The following is a 13,613-nucleotide window of genomic DNA, read 5'->3' as shown; positions in this document are numbered from 1 at the left end:
GGAGGAGGCTGGGCGGCGCGGTGCATGCTGGGAGATGTAGTCCCGGGGAGGGGGGAGCCGCCATCACGCGCTGCCTGCAGGGCCGGCTCCCAGCTCAGCCCCTGCCGGCACCGCCGCTGCCCCGCGTCCACGAGCACCGCGCCCAGCCCCTCCTGAGCACCCCCAGGGACAGGGACCCCGCCACCTCCCTGGGCAACCCATTTTGATGCCTGGCTGCTCCTTCTGAGAATAAACATCTCCTATTTGCAACCTGAACCTCCCCAGTGCAGCTTGAGCCCCTTCCCTCCAGTCCTATCGCTCGTTATCTGTGAGCAGAGGCTGGCCCCCAGCTCCCCGCGCCTTCCCCTCAGGCCACTGCAGAGAGCAATGAGGTCTGCCCTGAGCCTCCTCTTCCCCAGACTGAACACCCCCAGCTCCCCCAGCTGCTCCTCATGAAGGGAAAGCGCAATTAAATGGGGTGAAGGGCAGCCATCCACCCCCCACAAGTGCCATCAGCCCCGCAATGAGCCCCCCACGCTGCCACCCCAGCAGAGGGGCTGCAGCGCTCTCCCCTGCCATAGAGCACCCTGGGGTGCCAGAGCACTGCCAACATGCTCCCTGCTACGCAGCACTTCATGTCACGGTGTGCGTCACCCCGTGCTGCACACCATAGCATCCCACAAGCCAGGAACGGGGCCGTCTCACCTCCGTCCCCACTGGCACGAGTCTCACTGAGCCCACCACCATACTGAGGGCAGGAGCAGCACACAGGTCTTCCTGTGTCATTTAAACTGAGCGGTGACATGGATGAAGGCAGCATGGAAAGCAGGTCCAAGCCATGCTTTCGCTGGTGCCAGCTCCAACACTGTAACACCACTGAGCACAAGGGAAGTGGCTGAGCAGCATCCCATACAGCCAGCAGAGCTGCTGCATGCCCTTGTTATCCCTACGTTCGTGCACAGGCTCTGGACTGCACCCTGGGAGGGAAGGCAAGGGAGTGTTGCTGGCAGCGAGCATCCCCTCTGCTGCCACAGCTGAATGTGGGCACTGTGAAGCCCCAAGTTCTCCTCTAGGACGTCATCACCAGCGGCATCTGAAGCCAGCCAGACTTTGTGTGCTGCCAGCAGGTGAAAATGTATTCCTCCACATAAAACAACACTCGCATTTAGGATGTCCAAACAGACACTTTGACATCCCTATGAAAGCCTTTATGTCAATCATAGCTGTAATGGCTGAATGTTCTTATGGGCTTGCCCACATTATTCCCGTGAATGAATTTGTTTTATGACCTTCTCCTGCACTTTTCCCTAGTGCCAAATCTATGCGATTTGCTTCACCATATTCATCCTCCACTAGAAGGGTAAATGCTTATGAAGTTAACACATCTGTTCAGCATAGAAATCCTACCACATCAAACAAAATGTAAGTAATAGCCATTCTGTCAAGTTCAAATTTAGTTTTATAGTCTCTCTCTCTCTCTCCCTTTTTTTTTTTTTTTTTTTTAATATATAAACTCCTAGGTGCCTGTGCAGTGTTTTATAATGCAATCATACAGAACAAATTTGAGTTTTATCGATACTGGTAGTTTGTAATGCAATACAAATAACTTTGAAGTAAAATTTATGTTCCTTTTATTTCCTCATGCTATTGCCCAATGGATTTGCTAATATAATAATATATATTTTTTCTTGTGTTGTTAGGTCTGTTCGGACTATTGTTTTCAGTCTAGAAGAAATTTCATTTCTAGAAGAATGACACAGCCATTCTTTTCTGGTATATGGGAGTACATTAGGAAAGCTGATTCCTCATGCATTTACACCTTCACTTTGAACAACTTTAAAACTAATTTTGGTTGAAGTACTGTATCTTCAATAGTTTGAACTTAAAATATTGCTGAAATTACTACTATAGGACCAAACCACTACACAGTAATTAAAAATCATTTATTTTTTCAGTACCTTCTACCTGTCCAGACAAGGTTGATGCTTTTTTTTTTTGCTTTTTTTTTTTTTTTCCTGACCATTTGCTTTTTTTTTTTCCAAAGCATCTTCTGCAGTGTTTCTTTCCTACTTTTTTTCCTATGGCTTTACCCTTTTAATTGTTCTGTCAGATTACATGGAAGCTTTTGAATGAACAATTTATATGTATATATTTCTAATATCTTTTGAAATATGAAATTAGACTGACCAAGGTGTAACTTTCCCGATTCTCATTTTTCTCTCTTAGAGGTGTGTCTGGTGTTTGCCTAGCATACCTCTAGGATTTTGGAGAGCTATGTATGTTAATGTGTGCTCTTGCTGCCTTCTCTCTCCTGTCTGTGTGGGGACACCCTCTGTCAGGCTGGCTAAGCCCATCAGTATGCAGCTGCAGGGTTGTCTGGAGATGGTGACACCCGTCCTGGCACAGGGAAGTGTAACAGCACGGGGAGCACCACCTGTAAAATTCAGGCAGCAGCAAGCCCTACGTGGGACTTTGACTGGAACCACAGCTGGATGGCACAACCTGTGATCCCCTAGTGGTCAGGGATGTCTCCACCATTGTCTTCTTCCTCCCAGGACTGAGTGAGTGACACGTTCTTTTAGGTAATGCCCCGAGCCTAGGTTATGACTGTACCGTGAACCGAAAAGAAAGGATTTGACCCGGTCTGCAGAGGGTCTGGCCAGGTGACTGAAAAAAAAGGTGACTCCGTAACTGAGAATTCTAGAAACTCTGTGCAACTGCAGGCTTTGCTAAGTGCTAGAAAATGTAGACAACAAGCTATGCTGATTGTCAATTTATTTCTTCTGTAATATAAATCTCTAATTATAACCAGAACTGTGTGGCCTGTCCTCATTCTGCTAAGGATCTGTAAAGAATCTGTCCGTCCTCCATAGTGTTGGGTGACAAGTTGTAAATCTCAAAAAAAAAAAAAAAAAGGTTTATAGTGTGTTAAACAAACATGAGAATGATCTTTATCCATATCCCTGGTTCAATCTGTATTAGCCACTTCTATGACTAAAAAAATCTCTCTTTTTTTTTTTTTTCTTTCTTTTTTTTTTTTTCCTTGAATCACCTCAGTGACACTCTGGAAAAATCTGTGTTCATTAAGATAGCCTGATAAGCCTTCTGGACACAACATTCCACTGAGTTTGGGCATCATACTGAAGCATAGATGTTCTCCAACTCAGGACTTTTAACAGCAGTCTTGAAGAAGGCAGAGGACATTCAGCCAGACTGAGTGTTGGCAGCCTTTCTCAGGGAGATCTGTAATGTAGCAAACAGAGAAAAATGAATACTAAACTAATTATAGAAAATGTGAATTTTCCTTTTTTAAGGTAGAAGTCTGAATCATTGTAGTGGGTTTATGTGGCAAGGTTTTGGTAGCAGGGAGCCATAGGGGTGGTTTCTGTGAGAAAGATCTAGAAGCTGCCCCATGTTTGGGAAGGGCCCCATTGTTTTCCAGATCCGAGCCAATAAGCGATGTTGTTTTGCGCCTCTGTGAGAGCATATTTAAGACAGGGAAAAAACGCTGCGCCACACAGCAGCCGGGAGAGTCAAGGGAGTGAGAGAACAGCCTTGCACCAAGGTCAGTGTAGAAGGAGGGGGAGAGGTGCTCCAGGCGCCGGAGCAGAAGTCCCCTGCGGCCTGTGGTGAGGACCATGGTGAAGCAGGATGTCCCCCTGCAGCCCATGGAGTACCACGGTGGAGCAGGGTTCCACGCTGCAGCCCGTGGAGGAGACCACGGTGGAGCAGGTGGCCCTGCACTGACGGAGGCTGCCGCCTGTGGAAGACCCCTGCCGGAGCAGATTCCGGGCCGGACCTGTAGCCCGTGGAGAGGAGCCCACGCAGGAGCAGGTGACCCGGCAGGAGCTGCTGCCCGTAGGGGAGCCAGGTTGGAGCAGTTTTCTCCTGAGGGATGGACCCCGTGGTACGGACCCATATCTGGAGCAGTTCTGGAAGAGCTGCTGCCTGTGGGAAGCCCACGCCGGATCAGTTCATCAGGGACTGCATCCCGTGGGTGGGACCCCACAGCACAGGGGACAAGAGTGACTGAGAAGGAGCGGCAGAGAAGAAGTGCTGTAGACTGACCATAACCCCCATTCCCCCGTTCCCCTGCGCCGCTCGGGGGGAGGAGGTGGAAGAGGGTGGATGGGGGGGGGAAGGTGCTTTTGTTTTTTTTTTCCTTTGTTTTCTCACTTCTCTCGCTTGTTAGTTGTAAGCAATAAATCTTACTATCTCCTTATGCTGAGTCTTTTTTGCCCGTTACAATAATTATTGCGTGATTTTCTCGTCCTTATCTCAATCCTTGAGCCCTTTTCACATATTTTCTCCCCATTCCTCTTTGAGGAGGGGGAGTGAGAGAGCGGCTTTGGTGGAGCTCGGCTGCCCACTCGAGCGGAACCACGACAATCATGTACTTTCATTATTTAATTAAAAAACCCTCTTGTCTGAAGAAATAAAGGAATTAATAAACTGCAGATGGTGAGACCAAGAATTCAGAAGGTGTGCTGATGTGCCAGATTAAGTAAATAACTATTTTCCAGAAGCAGTTGATTCAGATTATAAATAAAGGCCAAAAGGGACCATTAGATTATCTAGTCCAAAGCTGTCTACCCAGCAGCCTGACCTATACTCAGCATGCCGGAGAGCCCTGTCTGGCTCCTCAAATGTTTGTGAAAATTGCTTAGTGCATTCATACACACCCAGATATACTACCACAATGTCCTGATCATGACTAAATGATTCATCCAGGGAGAGAAGGAGTTCAGATAGCTCTAATGTGGCCTTTTCTGTTCTCTTATATTTAAAAAGCCTTATGAAATAACTGCTTAGTCCTGTAATGATAGCAATCACGTGTAAGAAATCTTTTCTACGTTAGAAGACTCAGCATGTTTCCATTGCACAATGTCTTGTTCCGTGCATAAAGGGGCTTTAATGTCATGCCTAGAGCAAGGCAGATGTATGCTGTTACGCAAGAGAAAAACATGTCTGTAGAACCTCTCTGATAAGTATGCATAGTGAGACAATACCAGCGACTGAATATTGTAAAGGAAAATAAATACGGGCTGTGCCTCAGACAGAATGATAAAGGGCTCTTCTGATAATTCTTCTCACTCCATTAGTGTCTCAAGAGCAAAGGGAAGATGTAAGGAGCTAATGAAAATCAAAATTATAGCGATAATTGTAAAATGTAATACTTAAAAATTGTAACATGCTGAATTGTGAACTGATACTAAAAATCCTTAAGCTGTGCATCTGTGACACAAGGATATTGGCTTGTTCCTTTGTTATCTTTATGTTTTCAGAGGAAATGCACAGCTAGGACAGGATGTGCATTTATGTCTGCCGCCTTACAAGCTCCATGCCAAATCTGGCCTACTGCCTGTAAGTTTCATACTTTTGTAACCTCAGGAAAGTTAGCTGACTAGTGAAATCAGGGAGAACAGTGTCTGGTGAATGCTGCGAGAGAGGATCATTGAGTTCTTTTAATCCTAATATTTTCTTTTAAATTATTTTGAATTTCTGGAAGAAAGAACAAATCTAAGAATTGAAGGGCTTATCAGATCCATAAACCATGGTGACTTGACTTTTGCAGAATTACGAGAAGCGTTCCTACAAGGATTGTATAGTGGTTTAATGCTTAAGTAACAGTAGATGTTAAGTACTTTCTGATTTTTTCCTTTCATCACAGCATATAAATTCAACAGTGTTGGCTGTCAGTGTTTGGCTGGGAAACCTCTATAGAAAAGTGTTTTTTAAAATAAAAAGTTAAAATGTTACCTGTGTTTGTTCATTAAGAAAATGTAATCCATTTTTGTATAAGTGCACCATGAGTAGAAATAACATACAAACACATTGTTTATAAGGATATTGTGTATATACTACATCTTCACTTGTAACCCAGATTTTCACAAAGAAATCTTACATAACCTGATTTGCAAAAAGTGGTTTTGTTTTGTGTTTATTTGTTAAGCAACAGTGAACATCAGGAAGTGAAACATGGTCATTTTCTCCTACTATTTAATGATCCATGGAAATCTAAAGAGTTTGCAAAGGATAAAAGCTAAACTGGCAGAAAATTTTCTGACCTAGTCCACTTTCAGTTCTGCTCTTCCCTGTATTATACAAGCAAGAATATTAACAGATAGTTTTAGATTACTTCTCCTTTCAGGCCACATCATCTTCCTATAAAACTGTAGACCTCTGGACCATGTTATTGCTGAGGAGAAATAAAGTCTGACTGATATGTTCATCTATTGTTAACCATAGATGAAAATTTACTGTGGAACTTGGAGGCAATCAGGGCAACATCCCACATGCAATTAAGATGGATAATACTCAGTGCAATAAAAAATGAGAAAGCAGACAACCTAGAAATAATTCTTCCTGGTATCTAGGGGAGAATCTTCAATAACGTTTTTCTTTCCAGCACAGCATTCCACCCATCCATGCGAGACCAGGTGTGCTACGTGTCACGTTGACTGTAACTGTGCCATCTACAACAGCAGCTTAAGTACTCCATTTGCAGGCGCACAGATGGAGCAGACATCAAACTACATGTGCTGCTGAAAAAGCACCCGTTCTGTCATTTTAGTTCCTAATATCAGCTTCATGTACAATCCACACTGCAAGCCTCGAGCAGTGCCACAATGATTTGCCTGAATGGTGGAGACTGAAGCCCTATATTCAGTTTCAGGAGAACTAGATGTCTGAAATCCTGCCTGATCCCTTAAACAGGTATTTCGTAACTTACCTCAAGCACAGATCTGTGTTAAACAATCAACAGAAATTTCATCATTAACCTAAAGCATTTGCAAGCATCACGAACTCGTTGCAATGAAAAAGGGAATGCAACTAAAAATCATTTATTGTTAATTATTACTATTATTGCAGTCATAGGATCACTTATGCATTTAGCTTTCTGGTCTGCCTCTCCTTCTGAATGCCTTCTAGCTGTGTTGGAGAGAATGGTCTACAGTAAAAATCTACATGATTTTTAAAGTGCAGCAAGTGTTTTTCACTTCACATTCTTATTTTGTTTCCTCTTCATGAGTTCTTACAGGAAGTCTGGCAAAGACTGTGATGCAGGATCAGCACAAAACCCTGCTTTGTTTTTCTGCTTTTTGTTGTTGTTGCTGACAAGCAAATGTTCAGAGAAATGCAGTTTACAGTCTAGAAGGCTGGATTAAACCATTGGTCAAAGATGGGTGTGGGAGCTGCTAAACTGTTACACCAAGAAACACTGATTCTGGGCTCTACTGGGAATACAATCACCTCTTTAACTTTAATCCCTGTAAAACTACCTTTGAGACTGTTATGTGCCTCATATTTAAATAATAGTTAGTAAATAATATCAGGGCTATGAGATTAGTATTTCTGAACAAGTCTTGCTGCCAAGAGACAGCCAGAAAAAAGAGAAAGCAATCCAAAAACCTGAACATCAGCTAAGGGCAGCTAGAGATGAGGACTTAACAAAATAAAATTGGGACACATCTCTCCTTGTAGTGCTGCAAGAGTCCTTACAGATCTGGGGCCACAAACGAACAGCCATGCAAACCTCTACTGACTGGAGAGATGTTGAGGCATGCTGTGATGACTACTTCTAGTCAGATCAAGGACTCGGTTACTTTTCAAGTTCCACAAGTTGAGCCAATGATTTTGGAACTGGATAGTGAGGAGACTCAAAAGTGAGTAATGTTGTTGCTGCCTGTAGTTAGATGTACGATATGAAGCCTGTTCAGTGTGAATTCTTAGACAAGTCAAAAAACTCATCCAAGCATGTGTGAACATTTGAAATAGAGACAATTCCACTGAAGCAACCCAGAGGGGCTGCTAGTGAATTTTGCAGGGCAGATTTTTTTTTTATGTCTTTTTGATTCTGAGTGATGTGGCATAGTCTGATTGCTTGTGCAGGTACTTCCAAAGGTGGTGTCCTCGGGCAAGATGTCATTGTATCTTCTTTGGTACTCTCCCTTCTGTTCCTTTCAAACACTGTTATTTCCTCTGTGCTGTGCTGCATACTGTGGCCTTTATGCTGGAATGCCATTGCAGTTCTCTTTTTCTAACTCTTCCCACAACAGCCCAAAACATAGGAAACCAAAGCCATAGGAAAAATAGTAAGACTGCCAATGTAGGGATAAAATGTTTGTAAGGTGTAATAGCCCCCAATGTTTGCAGGAGGCCCATTGCCAATATACTACAGAAATAGCATTCTGTAGGCAGAATTTTACTTTGCCTTCATGGTTAGATTCAAGAACTGTACCTGTGAGAAGTAAATTATAGGACTGTAATGTCACAAGTTTGGGGACTTCAGGTATATACGAGTTTCATCCAAAATATGCACAAGATAAGTGTATGGTACTTAATTATAATTTTCAGAACAAATGTGAAATCTTCAAGAGAATAGTTGTGGATGCTGCATCCCTGGAGGTGTTCAAGGCCAGGCTGAATGGGGCCTTGGGCAACCTGGTCTGGTGGGAGGTGTCCCTGCCCATGGCAGGGGGTTGGAACTGGGTGGTCCTTAAGGTCCCTTCCAACCAAACCATTCTGTGATTCTGTGATAATAGGAAATACATGCAAATCTAAAGCTGGTGGTAGTATTACTATCTGATTTATTTATTTATTTATTTTTTCCTCACCATTTTATATGAATTTATGAAGCTATTCCAGTCTATTAAATAGAATGGCATTTAACACTTCTATGCAGCATTCTCATTACATTCTGAGTGTGGGATGCAAATACCAAATAACTATATATCAGTAAATGGTAATGTAGCTGCTGAAATACTATTTGCTGAATGCAAAACTTGTAAAGCCAGTATAATTTTCTTATCAGAAATTAAATCTAGGCAGGGACTGAGTTTTAGTCACTATGGCTTTCTCTCAATAATAGCACTGGAAAGGTGTTACCTTAAGAGAGTTGATACAAGTCCTCTCATATTCACTGGTGTTTACTGATCTAAATTGAAGATTTGGCTCTTCCAGATTTCCATCAGCTTTCAGAAACAGAGGCAGGTGTTTAGTCTGTTCAGAATTTGATTGCTGCAAGCAGATGCAGCTCTCCCTCTACTTCCATATAACATTTGTTCAATAAAACAGTTCAGACCTTCCACCAGGCTTTAGAAGGTCAGCATTGCTTTACAGTATTTATTTATGTACAGAGACCAATAGAACTATTACATTTGGAGCTTATTGTGGTTCTAGGAAACCCTCTTTTTGTGAAAATAGTTTTTACTCATGGTGGGAGTAGAATAGTAGATGGCTATCAATTTCAGCTCCTTGAATGCTGTAGCTGTAAAGTGTACTCTGTTAAGTGAAGACTCACTTAGATGTATCCATTTTTATATTTCATCTTCAAATTGCTTCAGCAGTTCACAGACAACAAGCTACTGAGAGTGCTTTGATGCTGAAATTGCAGCTGCTTTTGAATTTCCAAGATGGACAGGATAGGAATAAGTGGTTGGTTCAGTCAGTTATGCCTTCAGTACTGGTGCTACTGGCACACTCGCATACTCTTGCCCTAGGAAGGGCACACAAGATTTTTTCACAGTTCAGCATATAATATCTGAGAAGAATTATCATCAGCAATCAATCTGCTATATCATGTATTTGAAGCCATAATTATTTCTTTTAGTTTGTCAAACTCCATTTTATGTATAATGATCTCCATCTTACACTCAGCTATCTGAACCTACCCCTAGGCTCTCTTAACATCTGTTGCAGATCATGATGTTGGCAGCCACTGCTATATATCAGGAAAATAAGGCAACACAGAGCCACAAAAAGGAATTTGACTGAAAATACGTCATCATTTTTTTCATCACAATTCAACAGATCTTGAAAAAAAACTTTTGCATACAAAATCCCCCTCATTCATTGGCTGGACTCAGTTTTCACTTCAGTTTTCATGTATTTTACAACAGGTTAGCAAAAAGCAGCTTTGAATTTCCTGTAAGGTTCACAGTATGTTGTCACTGAAGCCTATGCACTGTGCTGTTATAGTTTCCATTCTGCAGCTAAGGTTCAGTGCAGTGAGCTATGCTTGGGTGACCTGTTATAAATCATTAACAAGAACTTGTTTTTATGGGTATTTCTGGTGAGAGACCTTTACGGTCACCTGGAATGAACTGCTGTGAATTTAGCAGATGAATCATTTTCTTCCACATCTCCTGAGGAGAGTTATTGGGTATAAAGACATTAATAGGAGTTGTCTGTATTGCTGATCTTCTAAAGTTATAATTACAGCTACACCCTCTTTAAGGCCTGCTCTGTTAATGTGAAAAGAACTGTCTGAATACAGCAAAATCAGAAGGGTTGTTTAATGTGTTGAACTCGTGAACTCATATTCATTAGTCTAGATCTTTAATCGCTTTAGTTCTGCACAGACTCAGTGCCCAGTACTGGAAAGCCTAAAGCTGCCTGCTGAATCCCAGGTGCAAGTGCGTCATCCCTGTGGAAATCACTGTGGGATCACAGGGATCACTCTGTGGGATATGAGATCCATGTAGGAGATCTGTACAGCCAGCTTCGGGCACTGTGTGATTATGTTTGTTTTTTGTGGTTTACTGTCTACCACACCAGGAGCCTAAGCAGAACCAAACCAGTTTTCTTCTGTAGATCACAAGACTGCTAAGAATTACTAAATATGCTAAAGCACTCAACAGTGTAGAAGATTTCCTATACCTATGATCTCAACCACTTCTTCTTAATGACTTCTTAGGTACGTACTGTTAGGTAATTTTTTCATCCTCAGACAATATGATGACCACTGGTCTTAGGCCCACTGAGGTGGTGTGGAACTTGTAGGCTGACACAGTTATTGCAGGATAAATGCAGAAAGGAAACAGAGCCAACAAGGAATTGAGAATATACGTAGGTTTCAGCCATAGGGTCAGTTTGCACTTGTAATGTGTGCAATGATTATAACTGAGGACATGTCTGATGGAAAAAATGATTTTCCTTGTTAATTGCAGTGTGAGATGGGTTAAAGTAGAGAAAGAGACTGCATTATTAAAATGGAATTTCCAAGAAGGAAAACAAAAACATCTATTTAAAAAATTGGAGCTTCTTTTAGACCCATTGTGTTTTTAAACAGACAGCTGCATTTATCAGCTGTTCCTTAGTTCACTGAAGCAAACTCCAGGACTATGTGTCTGAAGCAACATCTTTTGTTGCTTCCTTTGAATTCTGTCAAGTATGCATTTGGCTATCTTGCACTGCTCTGGCAGAAGACCAATATTGCACTGCCATCCCTCTTTCCGGAGTTACTTTAACTAATGAGCTTGTGGTTCCAATTATTTTGCTGAATCTATTTTATTGTAACATATATTCTTAATTTTCACTTATATTAACCTTTATTTACATAATTTAAACAAAGTTTAAGGTTAAGCATTAAGTCAATGGCTTGTCTTTGTTGTAATTTATTCCTCTATAAAGTATGAGTAAGTTCACTGACTTGACGTATTTACAATGTTATAAAATGAGACTACATACAAGAATAATCAGTGGAGACTTAACAATCTGCCAATGGACTTTGAATTCCCTGTTTGTGACATCCTTCAGTCCCAAGAGCAAAGACACTGAAGTCTTGAGGTCTTGTGACAGAATTTGTGCTGGATCCACGTTCTGCCTCTGTTCTCTCGTTATTTGCACACGTTGCAAATCACTGCAGCAGACTTTACCAGAGTGTCGTTGCCAACAGCCTCATAATTACATGTCCATCTGAGATTTTTTTTTTTCAGAAATATGTACGATACCAATTACCAGTCTAGATGACAGAAATCATAAATATCAGTTAATTTCCAAATTTCCTTCACATTGGCATTTTGGTGCTGTGATGCTTTGAGAAGTTTGATACATGTCAAAAAGTGTACTGTTTGTGCTCAACATGAAGGGAAGAGGGCTGTTATTTCCACCAGAACCATTTTTCCCCCCTGCTAGGAAAGAAAGTGAGTAGTAAAAGGATGATAATTATAAAAATTATTTTTGAAACTGAAGACTTGTCCAAATTAGAGCTGATAGACTCTCACTGCCTCCTGCAGTGATACTGGAACATTCTCAACAACTAAGAAAATACTTGTAGAGGAAATGAAAATTAAGATTTAGGACAATTATTTCATTAGAAGCTATGTGTAAAGGGCTACAGGAGCCTTCCAATTCAAGGGGGCAGGCTGTAAGAAACTGAATGTTTAGAATTTTATACTGTAAATTTTACAATTATTTATTTAAAAAATGTGGAAGTGGAATTTTTTTTTCCCCACTCAGAAAGGGTAATGCTTCAGACAGATGTTTAAACATATTTAGGAAGTCATTTATTTCTAAAACAACTGAATTAGAACCACCTATACCCACAGCCAACATAATGTTAGTTACCACTTGCTTTAAGATGGACAAGCTTTCTTGCTCAGGAAATCTTGAAGCAGAGCACCAGTCTTAGGTAGGGTGAATGCTGTAGGGCAAGATGCTTTATGGCTTATGACTATGAATGTGGTTAAGGCCTTCTTCTCAATATTACAAGGGTTGTAATAGCTATCACATAATGTAATACTAAATAATGTAATAAACAGTAATCATCAGCACAGTAATAGTTGGTATCAGAACTGCTGCTTCTCATCTCTCTGTAAGGGAACTGAGGGTCTGCAGGTGTCTCTGCATACTATTTGGGAGCAAATACTAACTTTTCAGCAGTGACCACTGTGGATTTCCATCCTCAGCAGGAAGTCGGCTGATTTATAAGCCAGCTGTTTCAGTTCACTGTGTCTGGACCTTTTATTCCTCAGCAGTCCTGAGCTGTGAGTCTCAGCAGTGCTCAGTGGTATAACATATAGCTTGTAGGCTCAGCACTGGTTAATTAAGCATTGTGCACGTCCCTCTGCATAGCTGCAGAAGAAACGGGAATGGAATACTGCTCTTTATTTCTGCCTGTGTTGCAGTAACTGGTAAGACACCAATTATCAGTTACTACTGAGCTGTATCTTACTCCCCTTCCAGTCAGTAGAGCCTTTCTTTTTAGCTGCTTCAGTGCTCATTTAGGAATTGACAGACCTGATGCATACCAAATAACTTCCAGCAAACCCTGTAGGGCTTTATTAGCACTGAAAATCGACAACTTATCTTGAGGCAGCAGGCCCAGCAAATAAACTGTTGCTTGCAACAGCACAGGACATCGTCACAGCTCTGGGGGCTTGATTCCAGCTATGAGGCCTGGCAGAGTACACAGAGATTCACTTCACCAACAACATAAGCAACATGAGCACGTCCCATTTCAAACAAGCAAACAAACCAGTCCCTGTCAGACATCTGTTTCTGCTTTCTTCACTGTGTCCTCAGAGACTATGGAATAAAACTTCACATCTTTGTCCTTCTTTCCACTGGCTTGAGTGCAGCACATCTTGGTGATAAACCCCAAGGTCAGCAGTTCTGTTCCTTGTACCCAACGAGACTTTCGACCAGAAGCACGAAGCTTGTCTGTGCAAGGGACAGAGTCCCAGCCACAGAGCTAAGCAGTGTGAATCTCACCACCTTAAACTCTGCAGGCACACTACTTTTAAACACCAATTTATCCATAAACATCCATAAACATGTACTTTGAAGGAAATCCATCCCAAGCAAATTGCTGTCAAAGTAAAACACCTCATGCATAAACAGTTCCCTCC

The 13,613-nt window shown here is 41.9% G+C and overlaps 1 long non-coding RNA gene across 1 annotated transcript; it reads left to right on the top strand.

Moving 5' to 3' along the window:
* The first annotated feature begins 90 nt into the window (after nt 1–90).
* LOC311427831 lies at nt 91–2,790 on the top strand. The gene is made up of 2 exons (XR_014687587.1): nt 91–1,401; nt 1,680–2,790. It is a non-coding gene; the product is annotated as an uncharacterized lncRNA (long non-coding RNA).
* Nucleotides 2,791–13,613: the final 10,823 nt, after the last annotated feature.

This window comes from Aythya ferina (genome assembly GCF_964211825.1).
Source record: "Aythya ferina genome assembly, chromosome: Z".
In the NCBI taxonomy this organism is placed as follows: Eukaryota; Metazoa; Chordata; class Aves; order Anseriformes; family Anatidae; genus Aythya; species Aythya ferina.
This window is presented reverse-complemented; position numbering and strand designations above follow the sequence as displayed.